Source organism: Cryptomeria japonica, chromosome 9, assembly GCF_030272615.1.
Source record: "Cryptomeria japonica chromosome 9, Sugi_1.0, whole genome shotgun sequence".
Lineage (NCBI taxonomy): Eukaryota > Viridiplantae > Streptophyta > Pinopsida > Cupressales > Cupressaceae > Cryptomeria > Cryptomeria japonica.
In genome coordinates, this window is record NC_081413.1 from 508,116,231 (window position 1) to 508,141,192 (window position 24,962).

The 24,962-nt window shown below is 40.8% G+C and overlaps 1 protein-coding gene across 1 annotated transcript in view; it reads right to left on the minus strand.

Moving 5' to 3' along the window:
• LOC131046942 (uncharacterized) overlaps positions 1-24,962 on the minus strand; it is a 134,773-nt gene that overhangs the window by 17,507 nt on the left and 92,304 nt on the right. The gene's annotated exons all lie outside the window — the stretch shown is intronic.

The window sequence follows — 24,962 nt, forward strand, 5'->3', positions numbered from 1 at the left end:
AAGGATGTGGGTCAGCCGGTCTTGTGGAGCCACTACTACTAGAAGGCCTCTTTGAGTTTGCCTTGGCAAGAGGATGATCAATCTTTGGTTCGTTGCTTCTCCTATCGGCTTCCTCTTGTTCTCTAATATATTCTGTAGCTAGAGCTTTTGGTAGCCCTTTGCCATTTGACCCCTCTCAAAATTTTATTCCACATCCACGGATGAAGCAAAGGTGACCTTTCACTCGATAGTATGAGTTGGTATGCTCTTTGCCACAATGGTTACACCATAGTTGAAAATCTCAGACTCGCCTCTGACCTGGCAAACCAAAAATTTGGACTCGGACTCGGACTCGGACTTGTGAAAGACTCGCTAAAGACTCGGCAAAACAAAAACCGTAGTTTTACAAAAAAAACATAAAGAAATTAATGCATTTAGAGAACATAAGTGCCATAATTGAAACATTACACATGTCATATAATCTACAAACACGCAATATTTGAAATTTCATCATTCATGGCAGCATATTCAAGTTTCAAGTTTCAACTCTAAAATGTATAATGGCAGCATAAGTATATAAATGTTCACAAAATTACATATAATGATATGTCCAACTCCAACTCCAAATGTGAAAAACAACAATGTGAATGAACAAACCAAAGAGAAGACAACATCTTCCTCTTTGTATTTTTCCTAATATAGCTCAATTTTTCAGGCCTTGAGCTAGAAGTAATAGCAATGGGTGTTGTGGTATCTAAATGGTGAGATGATTCTTCTTCAAAGTCAAAGTCCTCATCATCGTCCTCATCTTCGTCCTCATCTTCATCCTCATCTTCATCCTCCATTTCATCCAATCTTGCTCCTTCTGCATCTTGTGCTGCTCCTTTCTCTATTTCTGCAATTTCTTCTTCGGTGAGGAGGACATCGTCACCATCATTTTGTTCATTCATGGTCCAATCACCATATGGATCAATTTCATCAAAGTCAATGGCCTCATGTGAAACACCCTCCACCTGTCTAACTCGAAGGTTGTACCGAACAAATACTAGATCATTGAGCCGCTTTTGTGACAATCTATTTCTCTTCTTTGTGTGAATGCTCTCAAATACACTCCAATTTCGTTCACACCTAGAAGCACTGCATGGCTGAGACAAAACATGGATAGCTATCTTTTGAAGATTAGGCGTGCCAACACCATAATTCTCCCACCATAAATCTACAAAAAACATTTAGAAATATTAGAATTGAGAAAAAAATGTAACAATCAAGTTTGTAGGTTTTTTCTTGCACTATTGAACTAAGTTACTAAATTTTTTACTTGGTTGTTGTTTTCCTCTCCTATCAATTGCTAGTTGTGATGAGAAGAGTCTCCCCTCTGCACTTTTGTAGATCTTGAACAATGAACATTTCCAAATTCAGAAATAGATAGTCAAAGTGTCAAACTCAAATTCAATAATGAACATTTCCGAATTCATAAATAAAGATAGAGCAATTGCAAATGTCAAATCTCACCTCCAACTCATCAAGAACCTTGTCTCTCAACTCAGGATCAAGTGTCATCTTATCAATGCATGTAATAGCACCTGCCATGACCTCCTCATCAGCCCTAAATGAATCAGAGAAGTAGAATTTTGGGTTCAAAAAGTAGGCGAAGGCATGTATCGGTTGGTGGAGTTGGTTTGTCCACCTACGATCAATGATGTGCCAAAGGATTTCACATTTTCTTGTATTTCCACGATAGTAAAGTGAAATGGCCTCTTTGGCCCTATTCATAACCTCATAAATGAAACCCATTGGCATGCCCTCTCCATCCACCATACGAAGAACCCTTACCAAAGGTTCTGTCACCTAAAAAAATGAAAACAAATTTTCAATTAGTACAAAATCAACCTCTAAAAAATAAAATCAGCACATAGACAAGATTGTATAAACTTTACTTTTGTGTTTGTTACTTACCGCAGTCAACTCCTCTCCACTTTTATTGAACCCTTCATCAAAAACAATGCTCACAATCTTCTCTGCTTCAGGTCTTTTGGAGTATGCATACCCCAACCAAGCATTTGACACAAACATCTGCTTAAGATGAGGAATGGCACTAAGAATGCTCTGCAAAGTGATGAAGTGGCTAGCAAATCGTGTCACTCCAAGTCGCACAAGGTCCTTGCCATTTGTGTGTTTTCTCATCAAAGCAAGCACCCAAGTATGGTTGTAGATGAATTTGGTGACACTTCTTGCATCTTCAACCACCTTCTTCACCCATCCAATCTTCCCAATGTCCTCTAGCATCAAGTCCAAGCAATGTGCAGCACAAGGACTCCATGTAATCGAAGGATGCCTCTCCATAAGCATTCTACCTGCAGATACATATGCAGCTGCGTTGTCCGTGATAATTTGGACAACATTCTCAACTCCAACTTCCTGAACCACAAAGTCTCTGCATTTTTTATTTCATTTGAGGCATCAACTGACTTTATGAATACCATTGCACCATTTGAAGCCACCAAGAAGTTGAGAAGAGTCTTATTCCGTCCATCTGTCCATCCATCAGATAAAATGCTGCATCCTTTTCTCTTCCAATACCTTTTCTGATCATCAACCACACCTTGTGTATTTTGAACAGCTTTCTCTAGCAATGGCCCACTGAAGTCATGACCTGTTGGGGCCTTAGACCCCTTACCCGCAACTGTTACTGCATTAACAAAACCTTCCCAATACACATTGTTTGCTGCATTGAAAGATAGATTATTGTAAAACCAAAAGTTTGAAGCTGCTATCCATGCTTGTTCATGCTTCTCTTTATTCCATCCTGTACCTTCAAGTGAAGGTTGTGCACCTGGAACATTGCGTGGTACAAAAAAATTAGGGTTTGATCTAACAGGAGTGCCACTAGCCTCACCCTCATTGTCACCAAAAGATGAAAGTGACTGACGACCCTGAGTGTGACCAATGGGACCCCAAGTGGCCAATGTGGGATTCATTGCAACTGCCATGGCTTCTCCTGTTTTTTGCCTTTCTTCCTTATGCATATCATTCTCAGCAAGAATGGCCTTCATCTCTAATAATTTCAGGAGTTGATTTGGGGCATGCCTCCACACCATATCCAGGTATTTGTGCAAGGTCGTATTTTAATCTATTGATTCCACCAGTCATCCATTTTGTACATTCGGTGCAAGTGACCTCCCCCTTTTTGCTTCCTGCAATCCCATATTTCCATGCTTTATCTCTTTGTCTTCCTGACCTTGGGGTTGCCCTTGGAGTCGAACTTGCCATTGCTGATTTAACATGAAAAAAAAAAATAAGCAGGGTTTTATGGAAAATCAACAAAAAAAATGACAATGAATCATTTGGGAAAAATAACATTCAAAAACAAGAAAAAAAAATGAGGAAATAACTTAGGAAAGAAAATAGAAAAAAATTTGGCAGCATATCCCCTTGTTTTTCAAGATTTTTTTTAGTTTCAAAACATTGAAATGATTCAAATGAAAAAAAAAGTAAGAGAAAAAATCCTTACCTAGATCTCTCTTGCTGATTTTTTCTTCTTCCCTCTTCTCCTTCAAACCCTACAAACCTACTATAACCAAAGAAAAACAAAAATGAAGTGAAAAATTAAAAAAAAAACTTTGTTTTAACCCTTTACGGGCGTATTTTCTGGGCCCACGAGTCCGTGCGAAAGACTCGCGAGTTCGAGCAAAAGACTCGCCGAGTCTTTCGTAGGGACTCGCCTAGACTTGCCTTGCGAGTCCTTGGCGAGTCGACTCGCGGCTCCCAAGGACTCGCGGCTCCGCGGCGAGTCCGCAAGTTTTAAAACTATGGGTTACACCACCAAAGATAACTCCCGCCACCAGACATTTTCTTGATAATTGTTGTATAATGCCAAAGTGGTGAATTGGCATCAATTTTAAAAGGGTTTGTTGAGTTCGGGCTTGGGCAACTGAACTAGAGCTTGCACTTGCACTTCCAGACTGAACCATTATGTATGAACAATGAACCTAAAAATAAAAAATGGAAAACTCAACATTATAAAAAAAAAAATTAAAAATTCAGCATTATAACCCCCTATTGTGCATACAAAGGGTAAAAAAATAACTTCTTAAAAAAAAATTGAAAAAAAATGAAAATTTAAAAAAAAACTTGAAAAATCTTGAAAACAATCTTGAAAACTTGAAAAAAAATCAGGATTCACTCACCTTTGATGGCTAAATTTGCTGTCTCCAATGATTCCTAAGCCTTTGGTATGTGTCTCACACCTCCGTAGCCTTCACCTTTGAAGAAAAATGGAATGACCTTCAAAACAAGCTTGGAAGAAAAAAAATGGTGAAAAATGTCTCATATGGGTGAAATTAGGGTTTCAATTGTTTTGAAAAGAAAAAAAAATGTTTTTTATTGGTGGGGCTGTTTTTAGCTGCCCGTGCTTCTGGGTACACCCGGTTATGCTCAGGTACACCCGGTTATGCCTAGTTATGCTCAAGTTCCACTTGGGTTCGACCCAAGCAATGGGAACACACCCAAGTCAAACCAAGGTGCGAACCCAACTCGCACTGGGACCTAGCTCGTATCGGTATTGGAATCTGGGGCTAAATGCAAGAACCCAGTAACTTAGGTTATACATGCTCAACAATTGTGGTCTTGATGCTCTTTGAGACAAGTATATGGTCGATGCCCATCGTTATTGGTACTTCCATGGAAAAACATACACGCACCTACAACCTCTTCGATCAAAATTTTATTGCAAGTTTTATAAGAAAAAAAATCTTTTACCTTTCAAGTTTTATTTATATTTAAATTTTATAATTTAAATCTTTAAATTTTATAGCTCTTAACTCTCTAATTTTGTCTTAATAGGTTGCTAGTTCATCTACATCAGAGAGGAATTGGCGCACATACCCTTTCATCCACTCAATAAAGTACAATAGACTACACAAATAAGGTAGATGACTTGGTATATGTGCATTTAAACTTGTGGCTCCTTACACACAAACAAATTGTCAACAAAGAAGTAGGATATCCAGCAAAATAGTGTAGACTTGGATGCTTCCACTACCCACTTTGTTGTACTTGATGTTGATGATTACTATGAGCCACCTAGTGAGCTTGAGAATGCTATGGCCAATGCTAGTGGTAGTGCTAGCACTAGTGTCAATGGCACTATTGTGACATTTTCACACATCGTCCCATTGCAAATGGGGAGCCCAACTTTTTCTGCTTTCTAGGATAGTTGTAGAGTCTTTTAGCTATTAGCCTTTCACTTGTAAGAAGTGTAGCATCTTAAGTGGCCAGGACGTAATCAAGTCAAGTCTCCCTCTCTAGATGAAGTGAGGTCAGTCAATGAATGATTCACATCTTTGCTCACTCTAATGGAAATGGAATGTTGAAATTTGGCTAAGGCAAGTCGCTTTTGGAGGATCGACATTCTAGGTTTGCACTTTGGAGCTTGGTCATTGACCCCCCAAATATGAACCTTAAGCATCCACACTCGGTCATTGACCCCCAAATGTGTGATAACTCAATGATGAACCACTAGTACCAAACCGGTACTGAGAGGGGGGGGGGGGGGGTGAATCAGTACCAACACAACATCAGTCCAAAACCAGTTTGACAGCAAATACTCCAAATGACTGACAGACAGGGATACCGGTAACATTCAATACAGCTCAATCAGTCATGAACCGGTCACTCAATAAGCTTTCCTCTTAGCTCAATACTATAGTATCATTATATTCTCATGCATAAACAAGTAAACTTAACCATCAGATCTTCACAACAGTGAGTTCAATATGTTTTATAGACAGGCATAAAACATAGAACCTTCATGTGCTTAACAGGTAAAACAAAGCATCACAAGACAAAAGCATTTCACATGACACATATTTTTTCACGTGGAAACCCAACTGGGAAAAACCACGGTGGGGATGAATACCCACAAGCTGCTTTTTGAACTCTTTAGAAGTCCGCTCTGTTAGGAGCTTTGTCCGATTAAGGACATTACAATAGGTTTTGGTAGGAACCGATCCTGTTAGGGATCACCCGGTTAAGGCATACCAGGTTAAGGGTTAAACCCGATAGGGTCACCTTGTTAGAGGATTTCAAGAACTCAATAGCTGAAAGGATCTCCTAAGCTCTCTAGCTTCTCAGAACTCATTAGCCTCAAGTTACCCGGTTAAGGGATTTGAATCAAGCCGGTTAAGACTACCCGATTTAAGGGATTTTGAATCAAGCCAGTTAAGGCTACCCTGTTAGGGGATTTTACAACTGTTGAAGTGGTTAGAGATCAACAGGTATTACAATGATCTGTTAACAACACTCAATGCTAATGCAAATCCATTTAGGCTCCTCTTTTCTTTCTGCACATTCACTTTGTAGGTATCTCTTCTCTCCTTTGGTCTAGCAAGAATTACATATCACTTCCCTTGGATACACACACACAACTTTTGCCAACAACCTTAGAAAGAAACACAACATCGACCTTATAGGAAACATATAGGTCGGTAGCAAAAACCCTAAACCCTAAACCTGTTAGGTTAAGCAATTCAAGCGGTTCAACCTTGACCGTTGAATCATATTGCATTAAATGCAACAATCTTGAATCGATCTCAAGACATTCTCCATCGTCCATTATCCACCGATTTCTTGGCGGCTGATAACTCATCACGCATTATCAGTGTTTGACAGACTTCGCACATTCCCGAGGTAGACAGGAATAGTCTTCTTCATGCAAGATCCTTCACGCGCACAGAGCTTACGTGGCAACACGATTTGTCCTCCATCATACTGCTAACTCATCACACAGAGATCACCGATTGAGTCACACAGACTTGAGGTACTCCAACCGGAAATCCTAAAGTGGAAGCTGCCTACCAACTGGTAGTCATACAATGCTTCCGTGTGCCGGTTCCCATAACTACATGCCGGTTCACCTTGAACAAATATGCCGCTTCACTTTCCTTGAACAAATATGCCGCTTCACTTTGGCATATAAACCGGTGCATACATATGCCAGTTCCTCTCTCTCTTCACCTATCACATGTGCCGGTTCACACCATGTCTCATATTGGCATCAATGACAACATACAATATCATTATGTCCTCATGCCGGTTCACATAATGCCATGCCGGTTCACATAATGCCAACAATGTGCACCTTAAGCATTCATGCTTGGTCATTGACCCCCCAAATGTGCATGTTAAGCATCCAAACTCGGTCATTGCCACCTTGAAAGTGCGCTTTAAGCACTTTAGACACTTCCTTGCCCTTGTCTTGCACAGCAATACTTTTGAACGAAAAATCATCATTGTTTGACAAGGATGTTGCTAGGATCAAGTGATATCAAGTGAACGAGGAGATTGGCTACTTCAAGTATATAATCAAATCCACGAACTTAAGGTCTTTTAGCCATTTCCTTTGCCCTATGAGATCCACACACTTTCTTTGCCACCTAAAACCCAATGCAAATCAGATATGAATCAGACCCGAAACCCATCAAATCAAGCATATAAAGTGAGAAATCAGACATAAATCAGGCCTGAGACACAAAATCAGACTCAAGATGATGAAGAATTAAGTCAAAAGGAGAGAAATATGACTTAAAATCAGATGTTTCCATGATCAGAAAAATCATTTCCAGATTTAGAGAATGAAGCTTGATTAAGTACTTTTTACAATATCTTGATTCAAATTATGTTTCTTTTCAGGTTTGATGCAAGGGAGATGAACATGCAAAGGAAGATGAAGAAGGTCAAGACTTCAAGGCGTGAAAGGAACATCACCTCACATACTACATCAAGATTTCACCACATAAGCAAGGACAAGGGTCCAAGGAAGACATTGCATCACGTAAAGTTTCAAGCTCATACAAGGAAGCTGATGAGATCATCCTAATGTAAGGGGAAAAGATCATCGACATCAAGACAATCAAGACGAAGGATTCCAAGGATGGAAAGTGAAACATATCTAAGGCGAAGGAGTTTCCACACAAGATAAGGAGAATGCAAGTGATCAAGACAAGTCAATTTCAGAAGAATTAATCAAATTTAGAAGATCAATTTGAGCAAAGTCATCATCATATCAAGCACTTGGAAATGTTGAGTGTCAAGAGATATGCCTCATTCATTTACAACTACAACTTGTGATGAGTTACAATGATCAAGCTAATTGAGGTGGTGTCCAGTCATCACTTATTCAATCATATCATTCTAAGATAAGGCGTCCAAATTCAATGTACTTGACTCATCTAACAAGAAGATAACTACCACATGTGGGCACAAATGTCGATGCATCCACCGTCACCATCTATTGGTCAAATTTTCAAAGGATATGTGTCCGATTAATGTAATTTTGTCATTGGTCAAGCATTAAATGCTTTGTAATGGGTATAACAAACCCTAAATAGGGTTTCTATTTTTCAATCTTGGCCATTGATTGTGAATCAATCTGTGCCACTCAATTGTAATGAGAGCACTAAATAAGGCTCCACCTATTCATTTGTAAAGGTTAATATAGTGAATAGTGAGTAGTCAATAGTTCACAAATAGAAATTAGAGTAGAATAGGAAGAGAAGGCAAAGATTGTTGCCAAGACGTTGTAAGAAACATGTAAACTTCATTGAAGATATGAAGAACTGTATGTGTTGATTCAACAATTTGCATGGTCTCTACTTCTTATTTGATTTTCATGTTGTTCAAATCAATGGAAGAACTTTGTGCATGATCAATGCTGAAATTCGTACATCCATACTACTAACACCTTGCTGATGGTAAAGTGCCTTGCGTAGTCAACTGGATCCATCTTAGCCAAGATTAACTTCAATTATCACTTTTTCATTGATATGCATCAACTTGATGGTATCTATGCTTGTAGTGGTGATTTGAAAATCATAAAACTATCCTTAGAAGATTGCACTAGCCTTGTGAAGATGTTCATGGCATGTCAAAGCAAAGCTTAGTTGAGTTCCACCAAAGATTGTCCATTGCTCTTACATTCTTAGGAGTAGATTATCTTCCTCAAACCCTATCCTTTTTTCCCTTTTTTTTCAAATCAAGTGAAATCCCACGTTCCAAAGACATTCAAAAGCATTCAGGCATTCAACGTAAGTCCACCTTGTGATTCCAACAATATCATATAAAACAACTGAGTTTATCCAAGAGCATGTCAAAACCTGACATTCGAGAACCTTGGAGTCGTCTCACTTGATCACGCAGCTTAGCATTTGAGTGTCTTTGTTCAAGAGATAATAGAATACTTAGTATTTTATTCTGTGTTGCATAGTACGTAAAAACACCATCAATAGACACTATTTGTGGTTCTTCTAATTTACCACAGCATAGATCATCTAATATGGATGATGATGATGATATTTTTGATGATCCATATGATATTTGATCGATGATGGCTGATTGTGGACATTTGACATTATTATTTTTTAACTTTAAAGTTTAATTCATATCATGACATTCATGTTTGTCTAATATTTAACTAATAATATGGTTGTGTATTTTGCTATGTTATTTGACTATTAATATGGTGGTGTATTTTGAACTTAATTACTGCTGCAAATGTGTATATATTTCTGATTTTTATATGTTTTTGTATGGGCAAACCCAACATAAACCCAACCCCCATAAAATTTTTGAGTAAACCAGCGAACCAAACCTTCGAACCTGAACCAGTTGCTTAGAAAATAAGCCTAAGAATGAGAGAAGGCTCAATTAGAACTCGACTCAAAAGGATCTCCAGCACTGGTTAGAAAGACTCATAACTCCTTCATTTGACATGTTGAACAAATACTCAGCCCATGCTTGAATCCAAAATTTAAACACCAACTTCTCCTTGAGTCTAATGTAGATTCAGCCCATGCTTGAATCTACCCTTCACTTGGAAGGACTTGCTCATGAATGCTGATACCATTGCCTATCACTCAAAGCCATTGTCTTATCACTACGTATGAAGTGTTCAGACAAATATAGATTGGTAGGTTCAAGAGGCAAGGTCTGAAGATCCATTTTACAGAGCTCTCATTGTTGAGGTACAGTGGTATAATAGACAAATATGTGGCAGATTTCTACAGGATTATCATAATGGTACCTAAAGTTTAAAAGAAAAAAAAGAATCACTTTACTCTTTACTAGGTTTATTGTAATGTCCCCAAATTACAGTTTTGTTTTCATTTCCTTTTTTGTATTTTCTGAATTTTCTGAGCAAATGAACAATTGAAATCAGTGGACTAGAAACAAAATAAAATGCTGGTAGCTACTCTAGATGACTGAAATTGATTATTTCAAACTCATACTTCCAAAGAACAAAAAAATATGAAACCTTTATGATTGAATTTTATCAAATCTAAATTCGTACTTGATAATAGATGTATGAAAAACAGTATTTGACATCACTCAAACTCCTAGAACTGATATTTGTTCAAATGCACAAGTACAAACTGATCTAATAATACTGGAAACAATATTTATGAATTGCAAATTGTCCAATCTTCTTACAAAAAGGGCAGAATATCCTTAAAACTGAATTTGTACAGCCAAAGAACCTGTACAGCCTGCTACACAGATGTTCAAAGGCTGCTGTGTCATGTCCCCACCTAAACAATAAAAACCCTAATAAAGAAAATTGTCTTTTCAAAAAGACTTCACATTTTCTGAATCGATCTCAGGCAAACAATCTGAACAAAATGCAACGATTAGCAAAATCAAAGGATGCTGACCGATTTATCTAAAGAAAATATTTAAGGGACGAAATGACATTGTTAAGAGCAGTGATTAATTAATGAACAGAAAACTAAGAGTTTTTGAACTAAAGTTCGAAAGGAAACAATTCATAAGCAATCGGTAGTCAAGGAATTAGTTGAAGTGGTGCGACTCACTAAGACTATGCAATGGCTTAAATAAGAACAAACAAATGCTAATATGCAGAGATCCAGGACAAGGATAATAGAGGTGTGTCTTATTAAAAAAATAACACATCGTTTGACTAATACAAGAAAGGGTGCGATGCTATAAGCTTTCAAAAGAGCGATTCAAATAAGAGACATATTTAGTTCATTAAAAGGTTTAATTTTGTGTAAAGGAAAGGTGTGATTCATCAAATAAGAAGTTCATTATGAAACATTGTTTCTTTCAAGTAAAGTTCCTTCTCCATGAAGGGGCATCAAGGTACACATATATATATTTGAACTATTATTTGTGAAAAGTAAGAGGGGGAGAGATATATGGAAGTGTATTTGACATACCCTAATATAAATATCTGATATAATCAGTAAAACAGATTTATATAAGCATTGAAAAGCATCAAGAGAGATCAATCAAGTAGGAATCTAAATATGTGAATCATATTCAGCATACAGTCCCTGTGCATTTATATGAGTGTTTGGGGCTGATGCATAATGCATGGACCATGACATTACTGATTTGCTATTTTGTAATCCATACAGAAATGGATATTATTAACATATTATTATTAGTATATATATTTATATATTGCTATCATTACTATTATATATATATATATGCAAAATTAATAATGATGAAGATTCCTTTAAAGTCTCATCCAATTGGCCATCCCATTTTGGAGGGGAGATAGTGCAGGAATGCAAGTAGCTAGGAAGCCATTCCGATAGAGACACCCCAAGTGGGTCTGGGAGGTCGAATGGTGGTTTTCATTCCATGCTCCTGGGCTGGATGGAACGGATCGAGGCGCCTTGTATGATCTCCCAAGTAGTTCTTCATAATGTAGATGGGTTGTTGGGAAAAACCTTAAGGGAATCCCACATGTATATTTTGTAATTTATAATCATAATTAAGATAATGTCCCTAACCCTAGTAGGAATGATCGATTTTATATCTGACATGAATGAGGGGTCTCAATCAGGATCTAACTGGTAAATGATATCTCTATTTCATTCCTTACTTTACTTGGGATTGTGATTTTAGGGCAAACTAGGGCATTGGACAAGGGAACATTACATGCTGCGAGGTTGATGTGAAGTTTAGTGGTGAGAAAATGTTGCCAAAGTGCCATGCCGTCGTACAAATGCTTCTTCAACACAAATCACCCCAATTAGTTGGTCCAATGCTGATCACCCTCAATAGGTATGCTGGAAAAATTTATAAAAAATGCCAATTGTCATCCAAGGTGTCAACATGTATGTAGATCACCCTTCTATAAATGTCCAAAACTCACCAAGATATAAATCTCCATCCTATAATGACCATGAACGAGGTAACTTGCTGGTTGCCCTCAATAAAATGTCAAAATGATTATCATAGGCTGATTATCTCTTATTAGATATGATTCGGCCTTCAAGGGTTTGGTGCAACTGCCTCCAAATTACAAAATAGTGAGCCCAAACAACAGCAAATTATGTATAAACCTGAAATGTCCCCTCACAATTTTTTCAATTTTTAAACACAATAATTTCACCCATTAGTGTCAGCAAGGTTAAATATTGAGAGCAATACATATTGGTAGTTGGACCAACCACTTCCACTTTTCAGCGGGATAAAGAAATGCTGGAAATTAACAACTACTTGGCAGTATAACCAGCCAATTACAAATCCAAGAAGACTGAAATTAAACAAGACAATCACTCAACCACTTATTCAACGAGAGGACTGGAAATAACAAACTATCACTCAACCACTTATTCAATGGGAGGACAGGAGTACAAAATAGAATAGAGATAGGTGGCAAGCGAGCCTCTTCCACTTGTGCAGTGGGCGATATAAGAAGTATAGTGCAGAAATAAAATGGATTGTTTCAATACTACTGAATATAGCCTTACAATGGCAACTGTACAAAATATTTGTCAGTACATCAAGCTCTAATCTCTAAGAAATACAAGAAGATACTCGAAGAAGCTACGAACATGAAAACTAGAAAATACAAGCCAAAAAGAACACTACCAAATCTGAAATAACACACTAGCAACATCAAAAACCAGACCAACAGCATTGTGAAGTCCGTATCTCCTTCAAGACACCTTTGAATAGCTCCAAACCAATGGCAAATGAGAGCTAGGAAAGGGATGCCCAAGTCTCAACCAACAAACTAATCCAAACAGCCTTCAAACTTTAATGCATGCATCCCAAGGTCACTTCTACCATGGTACGATCTGCTTGGAGAGGGGTGCTCTGTCTTAAAAATACAGCTCTTTGCTATAATTCATGAAATATTTTGCCCTTGAGGGGTGTGTGTGCATTCAGTGCATAACAGAACAGGAATATAGAAATGGTAGCAGTACACAAGGATGCAAGTGAGAAGAACTCATATGTCTGTATTCATTGATTCCACAATACCAGTACATTCAAAACATAGTTTCCCTTCCGCTTATCACATATATGGAAATAGAATCCCAAGTACATATATATGGGTGTCGGTACAAGTTGTCCGGTGCCAACTGCCGACAACCGTCACATAACCACCGACCCTTAACACACGTAACATTCTAATTACAATATGACATAATTACCTGACAACATCATCCCCCCCCCCCAAAAAAAAAAGAAGTGACGACATACAAACAAAATGGTAAATGACACTAAGACAAAACATGAAAAATCAAAGCTAAGGGGGTACAGAGGGCGTCCCTGATGAAGAAGGGGTCGGTGGTGCTGCCACTGCCAACTGCTCCCTCCACTGGTGAACTTGTTGTGTCCGATGCTGGAGATCTCGCTCAACTACCAGCTGCCTCTCCCTGGATCTCTTCACCATAAAAATTGCTTCCATAAACTCCTTTTGCTTCCCATCCAACTGCTCTAAGGTAGATGTGAGACAGGTCTCAAGGGCTGCTCGTTCTGCCACCTCGTGTGCACGCCCCATCGTCTCCTGGGCAAATTATGTCTTGGCACGAGCCAAGTCCTCCTCTAGGCTGGTCGCCCGGGCCCTCTACTGTGCCAACTCCATCTCCATCGTATGCAGGCGAGTGGCTAGCTCCTCCCGAGCTGTGATGGCCGCCACCCGCTCTGTCTCTGCTATCAAGGCACGATGTTGGGTACGTCTAAGCTGGTAGTACCCGTCCCGGAAGGCTTGTTCTACCCGTTGTAACAACAAGTATACCCCACTAACCCTAGCTATTTCCTCATTCCTCCAATCCGCCAACATCTCGGGAGTCTCCACAGCAAGCCAACCCTTGGCCTCAAAACATCTCCCAAACTCCTCAGCACACCCTCCAGTGGCAAAGGCGAGGAGACCCTCAACGACAGGTTGCCCAAGATCCTAAATAGAGGCTGCCAATCTCCGTGCACTGGCCTCAACCTCCGTTGTCATCCTCTGCGTACTGGCTCCCATCTCTGCCAAAAATATCTCTATGCCCTCTGGCTAGCTCTCGATAGTGGCCCGCATCTATTGTTGCATCTCTGCCATCTCCTCCTCAAACCCAACAGTGTCCTGTAGGAAGTCCATCGCCAACTCCTGTTGTCCCACCTTTTGATGAGAACTACCCTCATCTAGGTCCACAATTTCAGGAAAAGGACGTGGTTGGGTTAAGGCAAGCAGGGGTCCCAGTGGTGGGATAGGAGGCATCTCATAGTGACCCAGCCACGCATCCATGGTGGAATCATCATCTTGAGTCATCGTGCCCTCTGCTACCGTGACCTCCATATGTACAGGTTCCCTCCATACAGTAGACCCAATGCAAGGAGGTTCGATGGGAACCAATGATACTACTAGAACCCACTCTGTCGGAACTGCTGTGGCAACCCTAGAGGGTGTAGGCAATGGGGGTCGAGGTCTCAACTGCCCAAATCCTAGAATGGGTACGCTTGGTATGGCTCCCACCGTCACCCCTAAAGCCGGGAGAGGTATCAGTTCTCCATCAGGAGTCAATACTACTGGTGCATACACTAGTCGACCTACTCCCGCAGGTCGCACTCCACCCATCGGTAATCCACGGATTCCCCTCCTTACGCACCCAAAAGACACTGCACGGCCACTACTCTCCTCTATAATAGGGGTTTTCTCTACTTCTTTCTGGCTATAAAGGCAGAATGTGTCGTGACTCTGGCTGCTCCTAGAAGTGTCCTTGGAATCTTCCCCTTCCTCTGCACTACTATCATCCTCTTCTTCAGCATCCTCATCAACTGTCTCTGTCTCCTGCTCATGTTCTGACACTACTATATGTGGTGGTCTCCTTCATTTCCTGTTGGAATGGGCTTCCCCGCTACCTGCAATGGTATCCAGGTGGGTCCAATAGAATATGGTTGGCTGTGAAGAGTCCAACGTCTCTCGAGGTTTCCAAACATGCTTCTTTGGCGATACCTGTGTGCGTACAACATCGAGGAACAACCCTATGGCGTGAAACGGCATGTAAAAAGACTTGTATCGCAGGATCAAAAATTCATGAATTCAATCAGAAGAGACTGCAACCCAGTTGTACACCATCCCATTCCTCAATCCATTCATAAGTGCAATCATGGGTACCGCTGTGTCCGATGCCCTGCTGGCTCCAGTAAGTCTGCTTTTCATAACATCTAGCAGACACTGCCATTCACCTGGCACAATATATGATTTTTTTAATCCTCTCCCCTTTGGTGCCTTAATCGCTGCCCATTCCTGGTCTGAAAGATCACTTCGACACATCAGTTGTAGCAATTGTTCCTTCCATTCTAGCGACATCTTAGTGGCATTCTTGTCCACTTTCTTTCCCTCATCTGATATGCCAAAGACCCTGGCAAAATCGTCGGGTGCAAATGAGACGGTCACAGTGCTCTGCCGGTAATAGAAAGTCGATGCCCTCGTCGCGCTGTCATATGTGGCCACCATCATTCGCAAACATGATTCGTAATCCTTGATCACAAAGATGGGCATTTGAATTGCTTGCCCAGTGCACCCGTGCTTTCCTGAGAGACTTCTTAATCACATGATTATCTGGGGTCTCTAGCCACCAGGTCCTGCATACATTTCCACTCAATCCTTCAAATGTAACGGTGTCAAGTGTGATTTTCTCGGGCATTGTCTTCTTTTTGACCTTTCCTGTATCTGTTGGCCTTGCAACTTTTACTCTAGACTGCAACAATCACTTACCATTGTCCTTGCCTGCCATGCTTCCTTCTGCCATTTTCCTTGACTTAGACGGTTGGTCTAACTGCTGCAACCGTTTTTGCCAGTCCAACTTCCCTAATCTTGGTTTTCCTAACTCCATCAACTAGTTGCAATTGCCCGTATCCACACTTAAATGTTTTCAATTACCGTTATTTTTCTGTTTGTAGGCTCAAATGATATTGGTACGGCTTTATGTGGAACGCTTTAATCACTGTACCATACAGTCGGCTGTGTTTAGCGTGTACGACAGCCGTACGAAATAGCTCTTATCAAACCGTACGAATTTTTGTTGTACGTGGCTATACGGTCTTTTGCGTCCTTCGGCTAATGTCCTCCTCCAACGGTTGTACGGCCTGCAATTTGCTCCACCGTACGATCTCTTCACGCGGCCGTATGGTCTTCTACCTATTTCGTGGCCATACAAACTTCGTTCTTCATGGCTATATGGACTTCTATATGTCGTATGGATTTGCTTTGGTCTGTTTTTATGCTGCCTTTGTACGGATTTATTATGACGTGACAGTACGGAATTGTCCTCCCTTTTCGTACGAATTTAAGGAATATATCGTATGATCAACCTTTATTCTGTTTATTTCCCCGCCGAATGGAAACGTATGGCCTCGCGTTTTTTTTTCAACTTTCCGCTGTACAGTGTATGGCCCTTTCACCGTACGGTATGTGCTGTATGGTGAACACTTTTTTTTTTTACCTTTCTAACTTGGCCGATAAACTCGGTCATTTTGCTGTTGCCTTCAATGGTAAATTTTCAATTTCGACCTGTTTACCGTCTCCTTTATCGGTTGGTCATCCAATGTGGACAACTTGATCGCTCCATTCTCAACTACCTCGCGAATTTTATATGGCCCCAACCATCTGACCTTGAACTTTCTAGGTTTGATCTCATTCCGCCCATTATACTTCAGCACTCACTGACCTGGACAAACTCCGTGCACCAGATGTGCTATCATGCCAAAATTTTCGTCACTGTTGAGCGGCTTCGGTGGCCCATTGGGCCATCATTCTTCGTTCATCCAACTTGCCCAATGTGTAAAATCGCTCCCGCAGGCTCGCCATATCTCCTAGCCGGTTCTCAATTGCTATCCTTAGACTCGAGACCATGAACTCTGTCGACACAATGGCCTCTTGGTCGTACATTAACTGAAAGGGTGTCTGACCCATCGTGACTTTGTAGGTGGTCTGGTATGCCCACAGTACGGATGGCAACTTCTCTTCCCAATCTTCATGCTCAACTCCATAGGACTTATAGATCACAGATACCAATATTTTATTAGTGGCCTCAGCCTGCCTGTTGGCCCTCGAGTAGTACGGGCTTGACAAGGCATGAAAATTTTTAATTCCATCATAAGCAACTTGACTACATGGTTCACAAAGTGCCCACCTTGATCACTCGTCAGTTGGATTGGGATGTTGTACCTTGTAATGATCTGTTCATAAATGAACTTGGCTGTACTCAAAGCTAAGTTATCTGGAAGTGCTCGCGCCTCAGCCCACTTGGTAAGGTACTATGTCACCACCACAATGTAACGACATCTCCGTGTTCTGCTGGCCTTCAAGGGTCCAATGAAATCCAGACCCCAACGTTCAAACAACTCCTGGGCATGGGATGGATTGAGGAGCATAAAGTCTCGCTTCAATCGTTTTCCTGCCCTCTGGCAAGTATCACAGCCCACCACCCATTCCCGTGCATCATTATACAAGGTGGGCCACCATAGTCCAACCAACAATACTCTAATGTGCCCACTTATTTTTTCGGTTTTCAAGCACAACAATATTACAATGCACCCGTTAAAGTTAGGAAATATAATTGCAATGCCACTGAAAAGTAACCCTTCCACTTTCTGATCACAAAGAGCCCAATGTGGGAAGGTGAGAGCATACGGTGATAAGGGGTTCGTTATCTCTCTAATCCGCTGGAAATTACAATGCAATTACAAAACTTGGTGACAAGCCAACTCCTTCCACTTTTCAGCGGGATGAAGAACACAAACTTGGCGGTAAACCAGCCAAGGCAACAAAGCATAATAGAACCAAATCACTCTACTGCTTATGCAGCGGGGGGACTTTTAAATAAAACTATCACTCAACCGCATATCTCAGTGGGAGGACAATATTACTCAACTACTTGCTCAGTGGAAGCACAAAACTGAATTACAAACATACAGGGGGCTAAGCCATCCTCTTCCACTTGTTCAACGGGAAATGCAGCGTAGAATGAATTGGTTACTACTACTGAAACAATTCTTACAATGATAGAAATGTGAAAGGAGATAGAGTGAAGTACATATCTTAAGAATTCACTAACACATTCTAACCAATAATCCTACTTGCTGTTCTGAAATCAAATACAAGGAAAATGCAGAACCAGCCATCCCGAAACCCACTAAATTGCTTGTAACTCTCTCAAAACCCAATGGAATCAAGCCACACAAGAAGCTAATGAAGTGTATGACATAAGCAAACAAATAAGTACCTTGAAACTGCAACTAGAGAGCATCAACAGCAATGCACGCAACCCGAGGCAAATCTGGTCATGGCGTTTTTGCTGAATATTTCAATCTACAACCAAAAAATGGAGAGATCTTCAAATGCCACGCCAATATAGGGGAACTATCGTCTCTTCGGTACGCTTCCAACAAGCCCTCACCCAGAATGATGCACTCAACACACCGACAGCTACGAACAAAAATGCATTTCCAGCCAACACACCAGCAACACCCCAAAAAACCAGCAATGCACAACTTCTTCACTCACACACCTGAAAATCACGAAGAAGCTCATAACTACACACCACAGCTAGGAGTGATGTCTCACACTTGAAACCAGAAGGAAGGATCTAGGAGGTATTCACCCTCGAAGAATGTCAGGATTCATTCTGAGAGCATAATGATATTATTTCTCTAGATGATGAAATGAGGAACCCAACACCTGTTTATATAGCTTTTCCAATCTGAAATTCAAATGAAACTGCCTCCTAAATTCGCCTCATTCCAATTGCATTTCATTTCATGGTGGACCCAAAGTGGCGCCCACTTTCCTAAGTCAAAATCACGCCAAGGAGAGGGGCCACAATTTTGGCATTATAGAACTCTTTTAAAATATAAAGAATAAAGTCTCCTTATTAATCTCCAAATAAATCGCCCAGGCATGACTTAGGAAAAAATATCATATTTTGCACAATTTCCCATAGCATCAATCAGTAATAAAAATAATTAAATAATAACCTTAGGATAAGGAATAATATTTAATTAAATAGCTTATAGCTCCAATACTGATTATCAACAAAATCCGGATGAGGCTGAGCAATGAGGATCACTAAACTATGCCAAGTCAGGACCAAGTCCAGGACTGCCAAAAATAGAATGCCCCAAACTGCCACTTAATAAAAACAGTAAGTCTTGAAATAATGCTCTGAAAATCGTGATCATCACAACCAGAGAAAGAGCTTGGCGAGCTTAGCAACTTTGCACGATCCTGATGGCGAAACCCTAACTTACTAAAAATAGTAAGTTCACATTCCAACCCTAACAAGCTTAGTCGGAACTCCAAAGAACATGGAAACCCTTAATTCACCTTTCCACATAGCCTACAGGTCTCCGGAATAGGCCAATGGACCACTAAATGCAACATCACAAGGAAGGGGATATTACAATCCGCCCTTCCCAAAATTGCTTGTCCTCAATCAATCGCAAGCCAAGATGCTGTAAAATCTCCTCATTCTCCCATTTAGCATCCTCCATCGGTAAGTCCTTCCACTTAACCAAATACTCTCGGATGGTCCTCCTCCTCAACAATCGTTCCCTAACATCAAGGATGGCCTCAGGGACTAGCACCAATTCTCCCTCTTCATCCAAAGGAGGCAAATCAGAAGAGACTATCACATTGTGCCCAAGTGCCTTTTTGAGGTGTGACACGTGGAAAACGTGGCTTGAGTTTTTCCGCTCCACTCTTCTTGAGAGTAGACTATCTGAAGGGCTAAAGTCTTAGGTAGACCATATCATCAACCTCAAATGAGAACTCAACACGCTACTGATCAGCATACAACTTCTGTCGATTCTGTGCAATCTGGAGGGTGTCCTTCAATGCCTTCAAAATATCCTGACACTGCTGAACCATATCCCTAGCCTAAGGTGCTCTACTATCTCCAAACACCAAATCAGCAAAGTTAGGGGCCTCATAACCGTAAAGTGCCATGAAAGGTGACATCCTAATGGACATGTGATAAGTGAAATCGTAGCAATATTCACCAAGATGTAGCCATCTTACCTAGGCCTTCTGCTGTTCTGAAACGTAGTTCCTCAAGTAACCCTCCAACCACTTATATACTATCTCTGTTTGTCCATCTGTCTGGGGATGGTAACTTGTGCTTGGGGTTAGCACAGTACCACATAATCTGAAAATCTCTTGCCAGAAGGAGCTTAGGAACTTGTTGTCCCTATCACTCACAATATTTTTAGGCAGCCCATGTAGCTTAAACACCTCACGGAAGAACAAATCAGCAAACCTGAGCTTCTGTAAATGAGCTAGTGATGGCAAAAAATGAGCAAATTTTGTCAATCTATCCACCACCACATAGATACAATCCTTCCCACTAGCCTTTGGCAACCCAATGATGAAATCCATAGAGACACTTTCCCATTTTTGACTGGGAATTGGCAGTGGTTGCAATAAACCAACGGGTGTTGTGTGTTCATCCTTGTTCTTCTGACAAGTATCGCATTCCCTAACATACTTCAAGACATCTCTCTTCAACCCTTTCCAAGAGAATCTCTCTCGGATCTACTTGTAAGTCTTGAAAAAACCTTGGTGGCCAGCAAGGGGAATGTCGTGAAAAGTTTGCAATACCTTCTCCTTCAATTTTGATTCAGGTAGAAGAAGGATCCTTCCCTTATACAAAATCAATCCATCAACCAAACTGTACTTTTCATTATGAAAAGTGCCTTCAACAATGCTGGTTGCAAACTCATTTTTGGCATAATCAGCAAGCATTTTTGGCATAATCAGCAAGCAATAGGTCCCTCCAATCAGTAGTAAGCTCACATATAGAGCTTAGATGGGATATCCGTGAAAGGGCATCTGCCACTATGTTGTTTTTCCCTTTCACATACTCGATATTGAAGTCATAAGCTTGAAGCTTACTAACCCACTTCTGTTGCCTTTCATTTAAATCTTTCTGGTGCATGAAATGCTTAAGACTATTATGATAAGTCTTAACAACGAACCTACTTCCCACCAGGTACTACCTGAATTTCGCAAGGGCATGCATTATGGCAAGCATCTCCTTGTCATAGATTGAATATAGCCTTTCAGGCCCTCTCAACTTTCGACTCTCAAAGACAATAGGGTACTTGTCTTGCATAAGAACTGCACCAACACCTTCCCCTGATGCATCACATTGTAGTTCAAAAGGCTTGGTGAAATATGGTAAGGCCAAAATCAGGCATGAGCTCATGATTCCCTTAAACTGATCAAACACTGTTTGTGCCTTTGCAGACCACTCAAAGGCTCATTTCTTAGTGAGATCTGTGAGGGGGGCAGCCAACTAAGAATAACCGTTCACAAACCTTCTGTAAAAACCGCATAGACCCAAGAATCCTTTCAAATGAGTTATGTTCTCAGGTGGTGGCCAATCAAGGATAGCTCTAATCTTTTCGGGATCCACCTTCACACCCTTTGCACTGATGATGTGCCCCAAGTAGAGCAACTCCCTCATTCCAAACTCACACTTAGATTCTTTGGCAAACAATGATTCAAACTCCAGAATGCTAAGAATTTCATCTAAGTGTTGTAAGTGCTCCTTCCAAGACTTGCTGAAGATGAGAATGTCATCAAAGAATATGAGCACAAACTTCCTCAATTGTTTCTGAAAGATTCTGTTCATGCAGGACTAAAATGTGGCTGGAGCATTAGTCAAACCAAAAGGCATGACTAGAAATTCGAAATGCCCAAAGTGGCATCTGAAAGCAGTCTTCTCTACATCAGAAGCCCTCATTCTGATTTGGTGGTAGCCCGATCTGAGATCTATCTTGGAGAAGTACACTGCACCATGCAGCTCATTAATGAGCTCATCAATCCTCGAAATGGGTGAAAGATCCCAAATGGATCCTTTTGCTGTTGCTGCTGTAAATTCTTATTTAAACATACTATATTTTTGTAATTTTCCGGTGATCTTATAGAATAGACAGAAGTTGCAGAAAGGGATTGTTTCTTTTTGGGTTTTGATGTTATAAGTAATTGATAAATAGCACCAACTGTGAAATAAACAGTAAACAATGTTCATATGTAAGAACACTTAAGCAATCTGAAAATACCGCAAATCATACCAGGCAAATAACCTAGTTTTGTATTCAGCAAGAATCCATACATTTATTTGGAGTTGTTCTCAATCTGGATTGATGTCAGATGGAGGAATATTACTGGCAACGAACAAGGAAGACCAAATAAGCTAAATACAACCCTTCAAGCCAACATACAAACAAGGTGTGGTTGCAAAGGAGGCGTGGAAGCTGCTGCAAATCACGTGCCAGCTGAAATAGACTAGCCGCCCTTTGAAACCCCCAATATGCACGCTAAATCTTCAGGACAAGAAGATGTGTCTTCTACCTCTGACAATCTCTATGCAATCCTGGATAAATCCACTGTCAACTCCTGCTGAGGGCTACGTCCCAGCAAGCTCAGACCTGGGGTTTGCGTACTAGACCAAAATCACTCTTCCAAAGCAATTCCCAAATTCGCAAGTTTCAAAATGATCAAAGATGCTATCAATTAGGTTTTCATCTCCTTATAACTCCTTTCCCTTTGCAAGTCGAACCCTAAAGAATAATAAAGCTTGCGCTTTATAATTAAAGTGACACTTTCCCAATTATGGAGTCAAACTATAGAAAAATATCACTTAATTGCGAATAAGTAGCTTCAAGCATCCAAAAAAACTCCGGGAGGTGAGAATCATGTAGCAAAGTTCAAGACCTTTCCAATGAGCTATAACACATAGGCATATCAAACCAGATGAAGCCAAAAACCCCTTATTACTCCGAAATGGCTATATAAATAGCCTTATTTTAATTTATTTAATCGCTAACTTAGGAAATATTTAAATATATTAAAATATTTCCATAGATCCAATAATAGCCCAAAATAACCAACCAAACATGAATCTGACTTTGTCACCTGTCTGTGACTGATGCCGGACAAGATGGGCCAACTGGCAGTCCCATCCCTAAAATCTAGGGATGCTCCTAGAAACTAGGAAACACACCCAATCTTCCTGAAACTGAAACCATGGTATGGTCCCGTGGAACCTCAAATATGGAAGCTGACACAACCTCCTAAAAAGTAGGGAATCTACCTAAAATCAAGGAACTGCTCCCAACGTCTCACATGTCTCTACTAGACAAACTAAAGAGGGGACATGACAGTCCTCCCCTCTCGGAGATGCTTGCCCACAAGCAACTGTAATGCTGGATGCTGCAAAATAGCCTCTCCCTCCCAAGTGGCGTCCTCTATAGGGAGACCCCTCTAGCGGACCAAGTACTCCCGAATTACCCTGCTTCTTAGCTCGCGTTCCCTCACCTCCATGATCTCCTCAGGAACCAAAGTCAACTTACCTTCCTCATCCAAGGGAGGTAGATTAGGGGATGCTACAATATGTTGCCCCAGTGCCTTTTTCAGACAGGACACGTGGAACACATTATGAATCCGACTGTCAGGTGGTAACTCAATCTCATAGGCAACCTCTCCAACATGCCTGAGTACCCTGTATGGCCCATAAAACCGAGGCTTGAACTTCTCAACCCCACCCCTTTTAAGGGTGCTTTGCCGATAAGACTGCAAACGTAGGAAAACCATGTCATCCACCTCAATTGCCCTCTCAGTCCTATGTCGATCAACGTAGATTTTTTGTTGATTCTATGCATGGTGCAAATTCTCCTTGAGAGATCTCATAATATCCTGATTCTCCTGTAACCAATCCTGCACCAAAGGAGCCCTGCTGTCACCTACAACCAAATCCACAAAAGACAGTGTATCGTAGCCATAGAGGGCTCTGAAAGGAGTCATACCAATAGACATATGGTGTGTAGTATTATAACAATACTCGCCTAAGTACAACCAACACACCCATGCCTTCTGTTGTCCTGACACATAGTTGCCCAAATACCCCTCAACCCACTTATTAACTATCTCGGTCTGCCCATCTGTCTGGGGGTGGTAGCTAGTGCTGGGTGTCAACTCCGTGCCTAGGAGCTTGAAAAGTTCTTGCCAGAAAGAACTCATGAACCTGCTATCCCTATCACTCACTATGGTCTTGGGGAGACCATGGAGCCTAAACATCTCTCTGAAAAATAGTTCGGCTACCTGAGATGTAGTGAAATCAACTGCAATTGGAAAGAAGTGGGCATACTTAGTTAACTTGTCCACCACGACATAGATACAATCTTTCCCCTGAACCCGAGGAAGACCTGTAATGAAATCCATAGAGATCCCTATCCACTTGTGTTCCGGTATAGGTAAGGGCTGCAACAACCTAACAGGGAAAGTATGCTCCGACTTATTATGCTGACAAGTCATACATTCACGGACATGACGTAGGACATCATCTTTGAGGCCCTTCCAGAAGAATCTCTCCCGAACTGCCCTGTAAGTCTTACCATACCCTAGGTGTCCTACTGTAGGAGTATCATGGTAAACATGCAAAATCTGTTCCTTCAACTGAGAACCAGGAACAAGATATACCCTGCTTTTGTAGTAGATGACATCATCAACCACACTGTACTTGTCATCCAGTACCAATCCATCCATGACCTCACAAGCATGCTGATCTTTGGAATACTCAACTAAAAGTTGAGACTTCCAATCTGCTGAAATCTCACTTAATGAGCATAGGGCAGCAAGTGATGGTCTTCTAGAAAGTGCATCAGCAACAGTATTA